The sequence below is a fragment of the Helianthus annuus genome, chromosome 5 (assembly GCF_002127325.2).
Source record: "Helianthus annuus cultivar XRQ/B chromosome 5, HanXRQr2.0-SUNRISE, whole genome shotgun sequence".
NCBI lineage: Eukaryota > Viridiplantae > Streptophyta > Magnoliopsida > Asterales > Asteraceae > Helianthus > Helianthus annuus.
Window position 1 is genome coordinate 10,753,755 of NC_035437.2, and position 18,220 is coordinate 10,771,974.

Genomic DNA, 18,220 nt, shown 5'->3' on the forward strand with positions numbered 1-18,220 from the left:
AAAATAAAAGATTTTCACCATTCATATCTCCACGGTCTATATGGAGGTATGTTGGCTACCTGGTCGGGGGTTAAGGGAACGGTTTGGTAAGGGTCTTGCCCTTGTTCAGCGTTTAGAGGTCCTGCTTGGGACCTGGGTCAAATTTAGTAGGATCTCCTTCAATACCCATAGGTATTGGATGGCGGGGATCCAAACTCTTTGACCCCCTCATAAGTTAACTACTATTAATACTATATCCCGGCTATTTAGGACTGTATCCCTGCTGACTCAGACTACTTAGCCGAGGGTAACGTCACCGCCAAAAGCGGGGCCTACCACAATTTGCATTAATAACTTAATTCATTATCTTCCAATAATCCGACCCTTTAGGATTGTATCCTTGCTGACTCAAACTACTGGGTTGAGGGTAACGTCGCCTTCAAAAGAGGGGCCTACTACAATAACTAAGATAATCTCTTAAACAAGTGCAAAAGTGCGAAAATAATCAAAGGTTATACTAATACACGTGTCGAATCCAAGTGATTCATCTTGTCTATCTGTTTTTATTTTATTTTATTTTTCAGCATTTAGTTAGTTTTTATTTTTCTTAGTTTAAAACATTTTTCTCACTTTTTGATTTGATTAGACGTTGAGGATAAACCGGTATTAAAAGCTCTTGTGTCCTTGGACGAACTCGGTATCTTACCAACACTATACTACGTCCACGATGGGTGCACTTGCCCATATGTGTGTTTAGTGTTAGTGAATATCGTGTTTTATAAATTTAAAACTTGGCTAAAAGTGTAAAAAAAAGGGGCTTAAATATACATCAAAATTATAACACACATCACACCTGCAGTCTTTATGGATTTAATGAATAGAGTTTGCAAGCCGTACTTGGATAAGTTCGTGATTGTGTTTATCGACGACATTTTGATTTATTCAAAGACAAAGGCTGAGCACGAACAACATCTAAGAGCTATTTTGGAGCTGCTGAAGAAGGAGCAGCTGTACGCCAAATTCTCGAAGTGCGAGTTTTGGCTACGTGAAGTCCAGTTTCTTGGACACGTGGTAAATGGAGATGGAATTCATGTGGATCCCACCAAGATCGAAGCGATCAAGAATTCATGTGCCTAAAACGTACTCTAAGTACAAAATTCAGCACTTCAATTAAAAATTCAGCATTTAGCTAACTAATAAAGTGCCAAAACATGAGAAAAATATTACTAGACACTTTCCAAAGTGTCGGGAATAAGTTGTGTCACTAAAAATAATATTAACGACACTTTAAAGCTTTGTTAAGCCCTTTAACGGAGTAATATCCAACCGTATGACCGGACCTTACCCGGAACCTAAAAATATTGTCAATGACTCTATTTTTCTTTTTTCTGAGCCAGTTAGGGTCCCCGAATACTCTAACACCCTTTATAATATCTTACACACTAACTACCTAATTAAAAGACCTAACTAATCTAACTATAACATAACTACACATTTGAGATCTTACACTTAACTCCCCCATTGCATGAAATCGATCATTATTTGCCCCCCCCCCACCATACGACTTCTCAACCACAAGAATGGAATAAGCTTTCTTTCCCCATGCAATCTTGTTTAAAATATGAATTGATCTTGTGTTTGTACTTTCCATGACATTTTAACCAATGGATTAAGAGTTTAGTGGGACTATAAGAAAACCTATCAACTTCATAATTTCACTACAACATCCTCACTTTTTCCTCCCTCTAAACAAGGCTCGGCCGAACCCCTTTACTACCACCATCAAATTTTCAATTTTTGTTCTAGTGTTCCAAGCTTATCCCTAGGTGCACCAAGGTGAGTCATGAATTGTGGAGCTTACGGATTGCCAAGGACCTCTCTCGTTTGTCTTTAACCACTCATTTTTCATCTAGTTTCTTCCCTAGCCTCGAGCTAGTAGTAAGTAACTCTAAACGCCCTCTTGATCTATTCTAAAGTGGTTAAAATGAACTTTGTCGGTTAAAATTTATGAACTTACAAGATGACATACTAAAAGTTTACTAAGATGTCAAATATGTTGGATAAAAACTATGATGTTGTGTAAAACTTGTAAGACTTGTCTTGTGGTGATTATTTAGTGCCGATCTATGTTGTGGTAGCTCGGATCATCATCTAACCCGGATTAGTCATGTTCATAAAACATGACATAGGATATGTAAAGTATGAAAAAGGGTTAAATGATGAAACACCACTACACAATAGACATGAGCTTGTGTAAAAATCAATTTTTCCTATGAAATAGTGTTCTAAACTAGTAGATCTACGGATCTACAAATGGTGTTTTCAAAGGACCAAGTGTCAAAAGAAAACATACTTTTAAAACCGGATCTTTCATGAACAAGAGTGATTTTCATAAACATACAAGTGTGTAAACACTTGTGTAACACTAAGTTTCGACAAAAAAAACTATTTTTGTAAAATTTTACAAGAAGATGTAAAAATATATTTTCTTTAAAAACGGGATTCACAAGAAACCAAGTAGATTATTGCAAAGATCCACTAAAAGTAATGGAAATTACTACATATATTTGGACAAACCACAAGTTCATGTAATTTTTGCGATTTATATACATTTTGACTAATTTGATGGTTGGATATTGTTATTGTTGAACGAGAAAATTGATTGGTTTGAATTTTAAAAGAAAATGATACGCTTGAAAGCGTGGCCACCTCCAATTACAGGGGAAACTCTGGCGAAATTTTTCCAAAAACCTAACACTTGGAAATATTTTCATCACAAGTGTTAGATATACATTTCTAACTTGTTTTCAAAAATATAGATTTCACCACGATTTTTATTTACAAAATTTCTAAGTGTCGGAGGTGGGATTTTTACAAAATAAAAACTTGATAAATATATTTAGTATATATATATTTTCATAACAACACTTGTGAATTTTGATGATTATTTTGTGAACTATACAAATATTATTTTTAGGGTAAAAATAATATTACCAAATAGTAACGATTCCAAAATAATACGAACGCCTTCACAATAATTATTTAAGTTACACCGGTAATTATTATTATTACCACCCGATCTTTAAACGTAACTTACGCATTTCTCGGAAAAATACTAATGAATGTGTATTTTTTAACAAGAATATTATTTTGGAGAAATTACGTGAAATAAAATATAATATTTTTGAGAAAAATATTTACATTTTGGAGAAAGGATTAAAATATATTTTAAGTGAGACTTAATAATATGTTCCGAGATACAGAAACGTACATGTATTAAAACCCCCATCCTTGGGAAGGAAAATATTTACTAAATAATTACTAAGTGTAATTACGAAATAGTTGCCTAACTATTTCCCAAAGACATTAAACCTTAAACTAAGGCACGGCCGTCCGTCTAATAGAAGTTAGTACGTGTAGGTCGTCGTACAGCTGTTTGATCAGGAGATTTACTTGATAAAGACGCACCACAGTGAGTTTATGTCCCCCTTTTCTCTTAACTGTTTTCAGTTTTCTAAACTGCGGGGGTGAAATACATGTTACTTTATCTACGAGTACTTTATACTTGGTATGGTTAGCGTAAGGAGGTCTACTACTTAGATCATGTGAGTGGGTAGGCGGAAACTTGAGGCCATTAATCCTCAGGGTAGGACCGAGGGACAGGAGCGGTAGATCTATCTGGGTGTAGCGAGCCCAGCCCCAGGCCCAACAGTACGGACCTCGGGGTGACTTTGTGCCCAACTCATAAATCCGCTAGGTTTGAGTCTTCCTACTTGCACTTCACACATATCAATGGCCTTGCAAACCATTGGTGATCTCTTTTTCCTTATTTGCTACATACCAGGATTTTATACATACAAAAGTTTTACTTACTCACTTACACATGAACTCGCTCAACATTATTGTTGATTTTTCGAACTTACATGTATTTCAGGGAACTAAAGATCTGGCGCGGTATGTTACGTTTTCCCGCTGCAAAGTGATACGAGGTCATCCAGGTTTAGGGGATGTGACTTTTACCTGGACGAGTCACAATCCTTAAACTGCGTTTATGTCATGTTGATGTTGTGTTTTCTGAACAATGTTTTTATGTTATCAGGTTGTAGTTTCCGTTGCGTGAGTCAACGCCTCAAAACAATGTTATGTTACTTATGTTTTAAAACTTAAATGGATGATCTTGCATGGTTTTTATTTCATATAGCTTTGTTATGATTAAGCTATGGTATTAAGAAGTCACACCAAATTAACCACGCTTCCGCAAAGCCAGGGTGTGACAGAACACGGGACCGTGCTCACTGAACACGCCCCCGTGCTCAACGTGACCAGTGACTTTAATTAAAACGCCCAGATACAGACCCTGAACACGGGGTCGTGTTCACCAGACACGGGGTCGTGTCCAGCTTCTGTTTCCGTCTTTATTTTTGTTTTCTGGTCCCGAGACTCAGTTGTGGTCTGCTGAGTGATTCTTATGGATCAATACTCAGGAGGTTACAACTACACCTATGAGGAGGATGATTATAAGAGAAACTATTGCACTAATTGTGGAAACCCGCACTCGATACAATATTGTAACTTGTTCCAACCATCCACTTCATACAACCATTATGAGGAGCCCAGGTACGAGCCATCAACTTCATACACATCCTATGAAGACCAAAGGTATGAACCTTCTCCCTCATACTCATATTTTGATGAACCAAGGTATGAGCCTTCATACTCATACTTTGAGGATTCGAGATATGAGCCACCACCTTCATATTCTTATTATGAGGAACCATGGCGTGAACAACCCACCTCATATGAGTATTATGAAGAACAAAGTTTCGACCCTTATCCATCATATACTTACAATGAAGAACAATGGTGTGAACCATCTACTTCATATGGGTACTATGAGGAACCAAGGATCGAACAACCGGATTCAAGCTTTGAGGATCCCAATTCTTTCTCTCTCACCAAAGTGACCAATAGAATATTAGAACACATTAAAACTATCGAACGTTGCATAAAAGAATCTCGCGCAAGCGAAGAGGAATCCCGCACAAGAGAAGAGTTAAACTGTAATAATAACGTAGAGATAGTTAAAAATGTAAAAATGGAAGAACAAGAAAGTGAAAAACCGACACATGAGTTAAACAACGAAAGGGGTGAGGTCGATAACGTTAAATTACAAGAAGAGTCTAATTTAGAAGAAATTAATCTCTTGTCACCTACTTTCGAAAATCATTGTTTAGTAAACCCTCATGCTAAGTTTTTAAAAGAGCTAAACACTAATACTAAAGTTGAAGAAATGGTAAGTGTTAAGTTAACTAATGATCAAACCTCGCTAATAAAAGAAGATCCTTTTGAAATTAACATTACATCGGTTCCATGTTTCTTTCAAAATTCATTTATTAGTAATATCACCATTGATAAAGATCTTTGTGTTAACATAATGCCTAACTACATTTTTGAAAAATTATGTATTAGTGATTTTACTCCACTTCAAATACCCATTTTTCTATCCAATCGGAAAGTGATAAAGTCAATCGGTGTAGTTGAGGATGTCTTGGTTCAAGCAAATCAAATGGTAATCCCAACCGACTTTGTCATCCTCGATGACGCTCCTCTAGTCTTAGGAAAACCTTTTGTGAAAACTCATGAGGCTTTGAAAAACCGGAAATTTAACAACCTACCTCTTCAATTAGGGGCATTCAAAAGGAGCATAGATCTTGAGCATTCAATGAAATATCCTTTTGGCAATAATGACCCCCTAATTGAAGATGAAGATGAACCACCCGATACAATTGAAGAAGATGACTACTTTGTTGAAGAAGAGGTCGCCATAGAACAAACCTTTAAGGTTCTTGATCTAGATGAGCCGCAAAATAAGGTGTCTCCTAAAGACCCACCCATTGAGCTCAAAGAACTTCCTAAAGGTTTGGAATATGCTTTTCTAGACAAAGATGGTAATTTACCTGTAATTATTTCATCTAAATTAAATAGCATAGAAAAAGAGAAATTAGTTAATCTTCTTAAAAAACACAAAAATGTGATCGCTTGGAAGCTTGTAGATATTAAAGGAATACGTCCTTCCATGTGCACGCACAAAATTCTAATGAATGATGACTACAAAATAGTAATTCAACCACAACGAAGAGTAAATCCCAATGTACAAGAAGTGGTTAAAAGTGAAGTCATCAAGCTACTTGACGCCGGACTAATCTATCCTATCTCCGATAGCCCATGGGTGAGTCCTGTCCAAGTAGTCCCAAAGAAAGGAGGTATGACGGTAATAACTAATGAAAAAAATGAATTAATACCGACAAGAACCGTCACAGGATGGAGAGTTTGTATAGACTATAGACGATTAAATGAACCAACAAGGAAAGACCACTTTCCTTTGCCCTTCATTGATCAAATGTTAGAACGACTATCCGGTCATAAATTTTATTGTTTCTTGGATGGTTTTTCAGGTTACTTTCAAATACCAATAGCACCTGAAGACCAAGAGAAAACAACTTTCACATGCCCCTACGGAACTTTTGCCTATCGACGCATGCCATTCGGTCTATGTAATGCACCTGCAATATTCTAACGTTGTATGGTAGCCATTTTCCATGATATGATAGAAAAGACAATGGAAGTCTTCATGGACGACTTTTTTATCTTTGGAGACTCATATGACCAATGCCTCGATAACCTTGAACGAATGCTATCCCGATGTGAGGAAACTAACCTCGCCCTTAACTGGGAAAAATGCCATTTCATGGTAACAGAGGGAATAGTACTCCGTCATAAAATCTCAAGCGAAGGTATGGAAGTTGATCGAGCAAAAATAGAAACTATTTCTCGATTACCTCCACCATCCTCCGTTAGAGCAATCAGAAGTTTCTTAGGGCATGCCGGATTTTATAGAAGGTTTATCAAGGACTTTTCAAAAATTTCAAGACCTCTAACAAAGTTACTTGAAAAAGATGCACCTTTCATCTTTGACAAGGAATGCAATCAAGCATTTCTAATCCTCAAGGAAATGCTAGTCAATGCACCTATCATGATAGCGCCCGATTGGAAATTTCCTTTCGAAATCATGTGTGATGCAAGTGACTTTGTTGTTGGAGCAGTCTTGGGACAACGAAAAGAGAAGCATTTCCACCCAATTTATTATGCTAGTAAAACGCTTAACGATGCACAAGAAAATTACACAACTACAGAAAAAGAATTACTAGCTGTACTACCTTGTTCTTTCTAAAACGGTAGCCTATACAGATCATGCAGCTATCAGATACCTCTTCAAGAAACAAGACGCAAAACCCCGTTTGATCAGATGGATTCTACTCCTCCAAGAGTTCGACATTGAAATCAAAGACAAAAGAGGAGCAGAAAACACTGCTGCAGATCATCTTTCACGCCTAGAAGACCCAGCTTTGAAGGCAACCAGGGACGAGCAGATAAACGAAAAATTTCCCACAGAGTCCTTGGAAATGATGGAGAGTAGACAAGAACCATGGTATGCCGACTATGCTAATTATTTAGCTAGTGGTGTAGTCACCAAAGGATGGCCGCATCACCAAAGAAAGAAATTCTTTGCTGATGTAAAGCATTACTTTTGGGAAGACCCTTATCTTTTCAAAATGTGTGCCGACCAACTCATCCGAAGATGCGTCCATGGTAATGAAGCACGAAGAATTCTCCGTCATTGTCATGAAGGTCCATACGGAGGACATCATGGTGCCACTAGTACCGCATGAAAGGTATTTGATTCAGGATTTTATTGGCCAACCATTTACAAAGATGCACAAAATCTTGTAAAGACATGTGACTCTTGCCAAAGATTAGGTAATATTTCTTCCAAAAACGAAATGCCTCAAAACGACATTCTCGTTTGTGAAATTTTTGATGTGTGGGAACTCGATTTCATGGGACCCTTCCCACCGTCAAAAGGAAACAAATATATACTTGTGGCAGTAGATTACTTGTCTAAATGGGCAGAGGCCGAAGCTCTTCCAACAAACGATGGAAGAGTGGTGGTAAAATTTCTGAAAAAGTTATTCTCTCGTTTTGGAACACCAAAAGCTTTGATAAGTGATAGAGGTACCCATTTTTGCAATCATTAACTCGAAAAAATATTAACAAGGTATGGGGTCTATCACCGTGTCTCAACAGCATATCACCCTCAAACAAATGGGCAAGCCGAAGTGACTAACCGAGGTTTAAAACGAATACTTGAAAAAACCGTAGGTTTAAATAAAAAGGAATGGGCTGATAAATTAGACGATGCGTTATGGGCTTTTCGAACTGCTTATAAAACCACTATAGGCACAACCCCATATAAGCTCGTCTATGGAAAAAGTTGTCACTTGCCGGTAGAAATAGCTCACAGAGCCTACTGGGCAATAAAAAACGTAAACCTAGACTTAGAAACTGCAGGAAAAAATCGATTCTGTCAAATGAATGAATTAGACGAATTAAGGAACTACACATACTCTAACTCCGAAATTTATAAGGAAAGAATGAAAAATTTACATGATAAATATATTAAGTCTAATGAATTTCAAGTAGGAGATCAAGTTCTGTTGTTTAATTCACGACTTCGATTATTTCCGGGTAAACTAAAATCTAGGTGGTCAGGACCTTTTTCCGTCACCCATGTTTTTCCTCACGGTGCAGTAGAAATTAAAGCTCGAAATGGTATACCATTTAAAGTCAATGGCCAGCGGCTAAAACTCTATCGAGGATCCAATGAGGATGAAGAGGAGGAGATCTCACTTCAAACGGTTGACGAATGAAAAGCATCCACATCATACCCGACATGTTACGAACAAGCGAGTATACATAAAAAAAAACCGATAAGTCTTCTAACCATTTTTCGGAAAAATAGGGGCCTACACACGAGCACAAAAAAAAATTTAAAACTTTTGCTCGGCACGAGGCCGCGTCCGCTGGACACGGGGCCGTGTCGAGGCAACTGTCGGGATAAAACCCTCTTTTCATAACAGTTACCTCATTCCACACGCCCCGTTTTGCCGAAAACGCTCTGGTTCAAGGCGATTTTCCGCATATTTTCGACGTTACCTCCACGTTTAATAACATCAAGGTATGATTCTATCATCATTAGTAGTTAGATTAGTTACTTGCATGTAGTTAAACATCAAAAATTTGGGGAAAAATCTAGGGTTCTTCAAGTTCATCCGGATCGAACTTCAAATTTTTGATGAAATCTGTTAGTATTAGTTTAGATTAGTATTATGGAAAGTAAATACACTTGTATTGTTGATAGATTTGTCCGATTTCTCACCAAAACCTCAAACCCTTGTTTTTGAACCAAAAAAGATGAAATTGGAAGGGTAAACGGGTTGTTTTGGGAAAAACGACACTTAGGGTTTCATTTTCGGGGGAAACCACACATACTTGGCCAAAAATTTTCAGATTTTCGGGACCGGGACGAAAAATGAAGTTTTTGGGTTACAGACGTCTGGACACGGGGCCGTGCCCGCTGAACACGGGGCCGTGTCCAGCCCACTGTTTGCAGTTTCTTTAAAAATCTCATTGTTTCGTACTAATTTTTGGTGTATTCTTTCAGATGGCAAAGTTCACAAGGTTCAATGCAAGCGAACTCGATGCTAGGGCAAGATACGAAATACTTCAAACAAGACCCGAGGAGTACCCCAGGCGAGCATGCACGGACCTGTTAACCTTGGTAAACCAGTTGGACCGATTCAACAACATCGTTACAGGACCACTAGCAGTTGCATTGAACACTCGGCTTCGGTCGGTGCATCAATGCACCATGGAGTTCTACAGTACTTTCACCTTCACTTCAAGGTGTGACCCGTTCGACAATGAAGGGGTTGCATTTCGGTGTGGCGGGACAAAGTACTCGATCTCTATGGCACAGTTTGGAGCTATAATAGGACTGTACGGGGAAGAGGAATCGGGAAACGAGGAAAATACCGGGGGATTACGAGACTTGGATGAAAATGAACGTCAAGTCGCATGGGCTCAAATCGGTGAAGGAATCTACAACCCTAGCAGCACCAAGAGTACTAAGCTGAGGGATCCGCTCTATCGCTACATTCACAGGCTCCTCACATACTCTCTTAACCAACGTCACGACAGTAGTGGCGTTGTAGGGTTGAAAGATTTGGTTGTCCTTCACTGTATCCACAACCGGAAGCCTCCCGATGTTCCATATCTCCTGTTACGCAACATGCATCTCAACCGCCTTGCTCGCGCTCCAACACCTATCTTCTTCGGAGTGTGGGTGTACCGTCTTTTCAAGCATTTCACGCGAATTCCGAGGTCCTTTGAAAGAAGCCCATGGTTGGGACGAGTTGACTACCACATTTGCCGAGCCATGAACTTGCTTTATGAGGCAGAAGACGGGTCGGTGAGCTTCCAAAGGACGCAAGGCTATGCATGGAACCCACAAGAGGCCCTAGTTCTTCACGCACCACCTCCTCACTACCAGTATCAACCCCATGGTGATCCGGGTCAATCCTCCTCACAAGGAGGCGGTTTTCCTAACTTTCAAAGCTTACATGATCTTTTGCAGGAAAACCTCATGTGTACCAGGAACACCTACAACCTCGCCAACAACACATACCACCGGGTTGGAGCTGTTGAACGCAACATCAACGATATACAAGACGATATCAGCAGCATCCGGGAGTATATGGCGGGGCATGGGGATGGAGGTGATGATAGCGATGAAGACATGGAGTAGGAGGTTTGAAGGAGCAGGAGCGGGATGATGGCGAGCCCACAGGTTTAAGTCCCTTTATCTATCAAACAGTTTGTGGCCTGCGTGCCAAGTGTTGAACAATTTACTTTCCTTGACTACTTTTATTTTCCGTTTTATTTTTCTTTTACTTTATGCTTGAGACAATTAACTATGGTAATGTTGGATGTTTGTGTTGCTTGGTATGGTATTAAGTGATGAAACAGGTACAAACTAAGGCTTGGAGTGCTAAGCCTTAGCACTTATAAGGCCAGGATGGAAAAACCGAGGGAAGAAACCTGTTTTACAGGCTTACAGACTGTCCACACGGGGACGTGTCCAGCCAACACGCCCCCATGCTCACCTCCCAGACCTGCTGTTTGGTTACTGTCCTGCAGATTTTTGCCAGACACGGGGCCGTGCCTAACCAACACGCCCCCGTGTTCACCTTCTGTAAGTTTTCGTTACTGGCAGTTCACCACGGGGTCGTGTCCAGCGGACACGGGGCCGTGTCCAGACTGCCAGTAACATAAATTTTTTGCTTTTAACACCATATTACACATCTAATCAACCTAAAAATTTATTTTTGGGACACATTGAGGACAATGTGTAATTTAAGTGTGGGGGGGATGCTAAAACCTTGAAATTTTGCAAGTCCTAATAACAAGCCTTACGCAAAACTCCATTGGAACCGCTAAACACCCCTATTTTTTTTTCAAAAATTTTCATTTTTTTTACTTGTCTAAAGTTTAAGTTAGGAATCCTAAGATTAATAAGGTTATATTTTTACAAATTTACAACCGAGAGCGTCGTGATAACAAGAACCAACATAAGAAAATTATGAAAAGGCATGACAAGCTTAGTTAAAATTTGATTATATATACTTGATCACATAGAAAAACCCATTCCCACAAAAAGTGAGTTTTGAGCCTTTATTGAGCATACAAATTTACATCTTTAGACTAAATGCTCATTTTTCGTTTCTTGTGTGAATAACCGCTTGGTTCTTACGACTCTAGAACTTGCCAAGACGATTCATTCCCGGTCCTTACCAACTTAAACCCAAGTAAGTAAATGATGGAGGCATTAGGACTAACCCTTTTTCTTTCAAAACCATTATTTTTAATTTTTTTTCACCCACCTAAAAACTCCCCCTAGTTAACCTCTTTGAGCCTAAACCTTTCATTTCTTTACCCTAAAACCCTTTTACCCACCAAAAACTCTTTTTATTTTTACCCTTTACTTTAGTAACAAGCTCGGTTTTTCGTGTGACTAAAAAAAAAGAGAGAGAATGATGAAGTTAGAAATAAACAAACAAAGCTCTTAAAACAAAAAGCTTGTTTGGAGAAATACTTCAAAATAAAAAGTCACTAAAACAAAGTGTTTTACGAAAACCGACGCTTTTCGCTCTTTTCTACTAACCCATTCACCCACCTTTAGCCCAAGCCTTTACCCAAAAAGTCCTCTTGATATTTACAAAGGTAACAAGTTAAAAAGGAGGAGGATTGATTGCTTGGCAAGCTTATGGTAGGAATAAGTTCCATGCCGCTCTCGAGTGATTCACTAAGATACACTTTCGGCCGAGTGTGAGTGATTTATCCCGTGAGGTATGTGAACTTGTATATAAATGGAATTTTAAAAAAGGCATGTTATGCCCAAATAAGTAATTTCTCCTATGAAACGTTCTGAACAAATCATAACGAATAGGATTGTAAATAAATAAAAATAAAACCCAAAAAGATCTTGGATTCCCAACTCTCTATGACAAGCCAAAACCTTCTCTTCTACCTATTCCATTTGGGAGTGTGATATGCGATAAAATATACATACTTGTCCCGTGTAAAGTGTATAATTATTGTACATGTTTTATTTATTTTTATTTAGTTTTAGTGTTATATTATATTCTTTTGTGTTTTGGCAGGTCCTGGTGCAAATGAAGCGAAAAAGAGTAATAATTAAATGACCAGCCAGTTGGGCAGAGTGGAGGGCCAGAGACCGAAGTAAAATTGCCGCTATTTTCTGTGATTGGATCGAGCCCACTATCGCTACGTTATTAAAGAATGGCGGCCATATTTACAATTATGATTATCGCAAGTGAGCCACCAAATATGAAGGGTTTAAGGCCAACGATTTTTTGAAATTAGTGGTGTTGGGCCATAACTTGAATTCTAATTCAGATTACACGATCAGAAGCACATGCATATATTTATTGTCTTTAAGGATTAGAGGGGAACGTGAATCGAATACATCAGAGGATATCAACATCAGCCGCACGTACATACACAATCGAAGACATCAGAATTGGAGAGCAAGTCTTTTGCAAGGAAGTCAAGGCTACGGGATCGAGCGGGAAGCTTGGAGAGCAAGGAATAAACGGGTTCTTCTACTCGATTTCTTTAGTTTTCTATTTTTCTTTGTTCGTTGTCGATGAATTCTTGTTCAAAACCTTGTTTGATTGTTTTTAAGACCATGATTTTTGGCTAAAACCTTTTAACTACCTAGGCTAGTGACAATGGCATAATAAAGTTTGGATTTTTATTTAATTTTTGTCGTGGTTGTGGATCTTTCTTGTATTGTAAACGCTATGGTAGTTTATCTTGGTGCGTATGCGTGCTTGTGATTATTTGATTATTGTTTATTGCTTCATTCGATTCTTGGTGACGGTCTTTATCACATAATAGAGTCGGATTAGGGTTCTTGATTTAGGTGAGTGTCTATATCACGTAATAGGTCATTAATCCTTTAGGGTGAAAACGCGTAAGTAACCTTAGAAACAATATTCGGTAATTAATTAAAATCAAGTGTGCTGCTAGACTCGTCGCGGAAAGGCTCGAGGATATTAATAGGTCTCGGTGTAGTTATAAGGAATTAACAACCCATTGTCTATTAGGCCAAGATTAAACCCATAGTTGCTTTAGACGTTCGCGCGGCAAAGTAGATCGTCTTACATAAGCACTTTCAAGAAACTAGAGGACGGAAAAGAAATCTAGAAAACCGGTGAGCGTAACAGCCTAGGTAGTGCCATAAGAATCGCCTTGAGAGTGTTTGAGGGGCTTAGTGGCGTCTTAATAGGTTTAGCATTCAAAGATCCCGGTTCCACACCACAAAATCATCGAATAGAGATCCATTCTGAGTTTAGCTTGCGTCTAGCCTAGGTAGTCTTCATCACCACTGGTCAAAGCCTTCGTGTGAGTTCGTGTCTAGTTCGTTTGGTTAACTTAGTTAATTTTTAATTATAATTTTAGGACAGTTAGAAAACCCCCCAATCAATAAACAATTAGTTGAGTCGTGTCAGTCTAGGTCTAGATAGAGTCGTTAGCGTAATCAGTAGAGTCTCTTGGGTTCGATACTCGGACTTCCTTAGGCTATACTGCATCGATCGGTACACTTGCCGGTCGTGTGGTTTAGGGTTTAGAGAGTCTTAGTTTTATAAATTTAAAGCTTAGAGAGTCTAGTTTAGGGTTTAATTTAGTTAATTTAATTGAACCACTTTTAGCACATCAAGTTTTTGGCGCCGTTGCCGGGGACTCTTGGCGATTGCGTTTATTAGCTTTGATTAGACCTAACTGACAAATCTGTGCTAGTTGTATAGTTGTGTACTTGTGTAATTTTTTTTTTAGTTAGTTTTTTTTTTCTCTCTACCTTGTTCTGCTCTTTCTACTCTCTTAATGGCAGGTGATCCTATTGACCTGGATGTCTCTGATGATGAGTCTTATCCCACTAAACCAATATGGGATTTGTCAGATGAAGAGGATGAGGAAAGTGAGGATGAGCTGTTTTGGGAGAGAGAATTTGCGGATGAGTTAGAGGGTCTGTCGGTAGATGAAGAAGTAGGTACGTTTGATCCGGAGGGTGACCTTGCATACTTAGAAGCTTTACTTGTAGGAAACCAAATGACGGACAGAAAACAAGAAGAAGCGGTGGTGGAAGAGGAAGAACACCACAGCTGGCCCGTGGTACTACTAGCGAATGCGAGTAAAAGTTCAACACCACGGGAGAAGGCAATGAGAAGAACACCTGGGGTCGTGTTTCAGCGGCTCCTACCAGGTAAGTTCAGATTTTGGTGTTTCAACCCGGTCAAATATTTAAAATTATTTTATAATTCCACCGTTACATTTTTAAATGTTTATGAGAAACGGGAGGAATTAAATGGGTTAGACCGAGTTCAAGTTAAGGAAAAGCCTCCTGATTAAATTCAAGTGTGGGGAGGTTTTGTAGAGTTTGTATAGAGGCGTACTTTTTGTATAATGAGTCTAATTTAGTAGTATTGAGTCAGTTATTTGTGTCGAGTCAGTATTGCTTTGGTGTTTGCTTGTTTTTGTTGATGCAGGTTCGAATATGTACCACCCGTACTCAATTTCCATTCGGGTGATTTTGGAGCTGCTTATCGGATTTCAGGCATTTATCAAGCATGTCAGTCAGTGTCAAAGCCGATCGCGAATGAAATGCTATACGATCGAGCTGGATTGGACGAGAGTTTTGGAGCATACGCGAGAATATTACCAGCTAAGTCCTTTCTAATTTGCCCTTGGTTTTTTATTTCTTATTTATTTTTAGTTTTTTTGAGTCGGTTTCCATCTTACATTGAGGGCAATGTAAAATTTAAGTGTGGGGATGGGAACTATTGTTTAGTGTCTAGTTAGTAGAGTCTTGAGTCATTAAAAAAAAAATACAAAAAAATTAAAAAAATTGAAAAATCCAAAAAAATTAAAAAAATAGAAAATGTCTTTTGAAATAAGAAGTTTGCAAAAATAAAACGGAAAATGATAGAAAAGTCGGGTTTTTGTTCGGGTTCAAATAATAATAATATGAGAATAAAATAATTGAGCTTGTGTCTAGTTTGGGATGTGCGGGTAGGCTCGGTTCGGTTTTGAGTTCCTTTGATCTTAATATACTTAATATCGGTCTACTAGTGGGTTCTCATCTAGGGAGAGTGGGGAAATTGAAACCGCCAATAATAGTATAAGGGATGCCGTTATAAGCTAAGATCGTCAGAGTTTTTGGTCATTATCTCGTTGAAAAAGAAAAAAAAAAGAAAAAAAAAACGAGCTAGAAACTAAATGAAAGTAACCATTTCTATGTAGTCTGTGGTTGGGGATAGCGACTCTACAGCCGGATTACCGCTAGGATGTGTGAAATCGACCTTGCAAAATAAATAAAAAGTACCGAAGCCTATGTAATCTGTGGTTGGGGATAGCGACTCTACAGCCGGAATGCCTCTGGGTTAGGGAAAGCAACGTCTACGCTCGAAAAAAGAAAAAAAAAGAAAAAAATGATGAAAAAAATGGAAAGAAAAGGAAAAAAAAATAGATTTGATTCTAAACTCTCTTGATCTTGGTATAAAACGGTTAGGAAATAACTCAGTGGTTGTTCCTTTTGTCCTATAAGCTTGAGGTGGGAATAGGTGGGCCTGCAATTCTTAGCGTGAGACCCTAGGTGGATTGACCATAATTGAACTAAATTGCATGATAAGGGCTTGGAACCGGGTTTGGGTTTAAGAGGATCAAAATATTTGCAATCGCGGCTAACACAAGTTTCGATTTTAATAAGTAAATTAAGCTTTTGTCCCGATCGATTATCCCGTCTATGATTCCGTTTTGCATAATTCTTTTTCGAGGACGAAAAAAGGATAAGTGTGGGGATATTTGATATGCGATAAAATATACATACTTGTCCCGTGTAAAGTGTATAATTATTGTACATGTTTTATTTATTTTTATTTAGTTTTAGTGTTATATTATATTCTTTTGTGTTTTGGCAGGTCCTGGTGCAAATGAAGCGAAAAAGAGTAATAATTAAATGACCAGCCAGTTGGGCAGAGTGGAGGGCCAGAGACCGAAGTAAAATTGCCGCTATTTTCTGTGATTGGATCGAGCCCACTATCGCTACGTTATTAAAGAATGGCGGCCATATTTACAATTATGATTATCGCAAGTGAGCCACCAAATATGAAGGGTTTAAGGCCAACGATTTTTTGAAATTAGTGGTGTTGGGCCATAACTTGAATTCTAATTCAGATTACACGATCAGAAGCACATGCATATATTTATTGTCTTTAAGGATTAGAGGGGAACGTGAATAGAATACATCAGAGGATATCAACATCAGCCGCACGTACATACACAATCGAAGACATCAGAATTGGAGAGCAAGTCTTTTGCAAGGAAGTCAAGGCTACGGGATCGAGCGGGAAGCTTGGAGAGCAAGGAATAAACGGGTTCTTCTACTCGATTTCTTTAGTTTTCTATTTTTCTTTGTTCGTTGTCGATGAATTCTTGTTCAAAACCTTGTTTGATTGTTTTTAAGACCATGATTTTTGGCTAAAACCTTTTAACTACCTAGGCTAGTGACAATGGCATAATAAAGTTTGGATTTTTATTTAATTTTTGTCGTGGTTGTGGATCTTTCTTGTATTGTAAACGCTATGGTAGTTTATCTTGGTGCGTATGCGTGCTTGTGATTATTTGATTATTGTTTATTGCTTCATTCGATTCTTGGTGACGGTCTTTATCACATAATAGAGTCGGATTAGGGTTCTTGATTTAGGTGAGTGTCTATATCACGTAATAGGTCATTAATCCTTTAGGGTGAAAACGCGTAAGTAACCTTAGAAACAATATTCGGTAATTAATTAAAATCAAGTGTGCTGCTAGACTCGTCGCGGAAAGGCTCGAGGATATTAATAGGTCTCGGTGTAGTTATAAGGAATTAACAACCCATTGTCTATTAGGCCAAGATTAAACCCATAGTTGCTTTAGACGTTCGCGCGGCAAAGTAGATCGTCTTACATAAGCACTTTCAAGAAACTAGAGGACGGAAAAGAAATCTAGAAAACCGGTGAGCGTAACAGCCTAGGTAGTGCCATAAGAATCGCCTTGAGAGTGTTTGAGGGGCTTAGTGGCGTCTTAATAGGTTTAGCATTCAAAGATCCCGGTTCCACACCACAAAATCATCGAATAGAGATCCATTCTGAGTTTAGCTTGCGTCTAGCCTAGGTAGTCTTCATCACCACTGGTCAAAGCCTTCGTGTGAGTTCGTGTCTAGTTCGTTTGGTTAACTTAGTTAATTTTTAATTATAATTTTAGGACAGTTAGAAAACCCCCCAATCAATAAACAATTAGTTGAGTCGTGTCAGTCTAGGTCTAGATAGAGTCGTTAGCGTAATCAGTAGAGTCTCTTGGGTTCGATACTCGGACTTCCTTAGGCTATACTGCATCGATCGGTACACTTGCCGGTCGTGTGGTTTAGGGTTTAGAGAGTCTTAGTTTTATAAATTTAAAGCTTAGAGAGTCTAGTTTAGGGTTTAATTTAGTTAATTTAATTGAACCACTTTTAGCACATCAGAGTGTAAGCCACATATTAAAGAGTTTTGCTTGAGGACAAGCAAAAGTTCAAGTGTGGGGGTATTTGATGTGTGTAAAATGCAACATATAAATTACATCAAATGAGGCATAAAACTAACCCTTTTTAAGTACTAATGTTGGAAAAAGAGTGTTTTTGTCTTCCTTTTGTATTTTCAAGATTAAATGAGCTCAAATTCAC